This window comes from Lathyrus oleraceus, chromosome 7 (genome assembly GCF_024323335.1).
Source record: "Lathyrus oleraceus cultivar Zhongwan6 chromosome 7, CAAS_Psat_ZW6_1.0, whole genome shotgun sequence".
Taxonomy (NCBI): domain Eukaryota; kingdom Viridiplantae; phylum Streptophyta; class Magnoliopsida; order Fabales; family Fabaceae; genus Lathyrus; species Lathyrus oleraceus.
The window spans coordinates 130,494,728-130,497,668 of record NC_066585.1 but is presented as its reverse complement, the minus strand read 5'-3'; the positions used below and the strand labels follow the sequence as shown (position 1 = coordinate 130,497,668).

The following is a 2,941-nucleotide window of genomic DNA, read 5'->3' as shown; positions in this document are numbered from 1 at the left end:
TGATTTCGTACATTCCACCCTTTGTCTGGGACTTTTCCAATGGAGTTCTTTCACCTCCCCATTGGCAATGGTTTTGGGCCATGTTTTCAATGAGTTGATAGGCTTCGTTGTATGGCTTGTCCATAAATGCACCGCCCGCGGCAACGTCTACTGTCAGTCTTGTGTTATACATAAGCCCATTGTAAAATGTGTGAATGATCACCCAGTCTTCGAGACCGTGATGTGGACATATCCTCATCATGTCCTTGTATCTCTCCCACGCTTCGTAGAGAGATTCTACATCTTTTTGTCGAAATCCGTTGATTTGAGCTCTCAGCATATCAGTTTTTCTCGGCGGAAAATATCGGGATAAGAAAACGTCCTTCAATTCTTCCCATGTCGTAACCGAGTTGGAGGGTAAGGATTGCAACCAAGCCCAAGCTCTTTCTCTTAGTGAGAAAGGAAAGAGGCACAATCTTATCGCATCTTGAGATACACCATTCGGCTTTACAATGTCTGCGTACTGCACAAACTTGGTCAGGTGTTCATTAGGATCGTCCGTAGGATTTCCAGCAAATTGATGTTGTTGGACGACTGATAATAGTGAGAGTTTCAGCTCGAAATCGTTTCGATTGATAGCGGGGGCAACAATGCTGTTGTGAGGTTCTTGTTGGGACGAGGTAGCGTAGAATTTAACAGGACGATTCTGTGGTCCTTCTTCAGCCATTGTTGGTTTTTCTTCTGGTTTAGGAGGAGAGAATATATCGGGAATATCGTACTTTTGTTGATATTCGTGTATTCGGCATCTTACATATAAGAAGCGCTCTAATTCTGGGACTGGTTGTACTAAGTTATCGCCTTGTGAGCGAGTACTTGGCATACAATCGGGGAAGTAAGGGAGAGTAAATTAGTTTTTATTTTTACCTTAGTCTATACCGTGCAACGAAAGAATCGCACTATTCGACTAAAATAGGTCCCCGACAACGGCGCCAAAAACTTGATGCTTGTCGTGACTATATATAAAATATAATATATCAGGTACTTGACTGCAAGTGCACAGTCCAGTCGCTTTAGTTTTAAAAGATATCGATCCCACAGGGACCAATGGTCAAACTAGTGTTACTAATGTCACTATGTTTAGCTAAGGGAATGATTAGTAGAAGTTCGGGTGCAGAATAGTAAATCTAAGGGAAATTTAGTTTTAGGAAAGAATTGATGGAAGGAATCAGTATGCAACACATTAATTGTCAGGGATTCGATAAGTCACCGGTGAATAGTTTAAATGCCAAATATCTCTCAGTAGAAAATATTTATTTAAAAGGCTTTATCTCACACTCTCGTGATTGTTGATTCGGCCTACATCTTTAAGTCAGAATGTACGCTCTCGCTGTCCCATTTGAAGTAAAATTACTTTTTGAAAATAAATAAGTTCTAATTGCTTTTAAAGTGCTCTCACTATTTTTAAACTCAATGCCTAATTTTTACTATCCAGCTCGAGCCTCACGCTCTCGCCATTGTTGGTTCTCACCTTAGTTAATTTCCCACTCTCGTGATAAAATCATATTAAATAGCTTCTCACGCTTTTGTGATAAAGTTAATTACATTTAAATTTAAAACCTCAGCCTAAAAGATTGTTTGAGAAAAAGAGTTTTCACCGATTATTATTAAATCCCATCTAATTAAATTGCTACATACCGATACCGGTAATTTAGCCGGACATGTTAAATAAAGCAAACACAGAGCATAAACAGATCAACATTGCGGCAAAAATAATTATAATAATAATTGGGCAATAATAATAATAATTTAATAAAAAGCTGGCAATTGAAGTAACAGAGTATGTCGAATCTTGGAGTACTTGAGCAGTCCTCCACAAGTCGGTAGGCTTCTGCTTCTTCAATACAAATTGCTTACTAAAATTAAATAAAGTGTAGTAGTTCCCCAGTGTAGGAAACTACTACTATGGCTAACTGGAAAACAGAAAGGAAAAGGAAAAAAAGAATTCTAAAAAAAAGAATGGCAAATGAACTAAGGCAACAGAAACAAAGTTGCTGAAAAGAAAATAACTAAAAAGCTAGAATGCTGTAAAAAAATTAATTGCAGAGCGTAAGTGTAGATGTCCTTAATTTTTCCAACTTTGGTCCTTTATATAATGCCTTGGTAGTTCTTGGTGGTTGAGAAAATTAAGGAAGACTCGTTGAATGAGGAATCTCCGGGGGAGTCAAGCGGTTGGAGAGAATTTAGGCACGTTTGGGTGCCTCTGGTTGACTGTTTCTCGTGACGGTCGTCACATCAACAAATTTTGCATTCTGGTTTTCTGCTTTTTCCTATGCTTTCTCATCTGTTTCTTCTTCTTTTTCTTCCTCTTCTTCATTTTGCTCATTAATGCTTGGAGATTTAAATACCTGCAAAAACAACTCGAATACTTGCAGAATAATTGGGATATTAATTAAAATGGTATGATCTTTGAGTGTAAATCAAGGCAAATATCTGATGTATTTTCGCGTTATCATCTATCATGTATTCCATGTTATGTACTCGACCAGATGTCTCGTATGCTTTAAGTGCAACGGGTAGGTACCAATCTGATTCCGGTGATGCGTATTGGGTAGCTGTCAAGAATATCCTTAAGTATTTGAGAAGGACTAAGGACTCGTTCTTGATATATGGAGGTCAGGAAGAGCTTGTTGTAATTGGATACACTGATGCCAGCTTCCAGACAGATAAGGATGACTTTAGATGGCAATCTGGTTATGTGTTTAGCTTAAACGGTGGTGTTGTGAGCTGGAAAAGTTCAAAGCAAGATACAGTTGCTGATTCTACAACTGAGGCCGAGTATATTGATGCCTCAAGTGCAACAAAGGAAGATATTTAGATCAAAAAGTTCATTAGTGAACTTGGCATAGTTCTTAGCATTGTGGATCCCATTGATCTCTATTGTGATAACAATGGTGCTACCGCA

The 2,941-nt window shown here is 38.4% G+C and overlaps 1 non-coding gene across 1 annotated transcript; it reads left to right on the top strand.

Moving 5' to 3' along the window:
* Positions 1 to 212: 212 nt before the first annotated feature.
* LOC127109818 (small nucleolar RNA R71) lies at positions 213 to 319 on the top strand. The gene has a single exon (XR_007797068.1). It is a non-coding gene; the product is annotated as a small nucleolar RNA R71 (small nucleolar RNA).
* Positions 320 to 2,941: the final 2,622 nt, after the last annotated feature.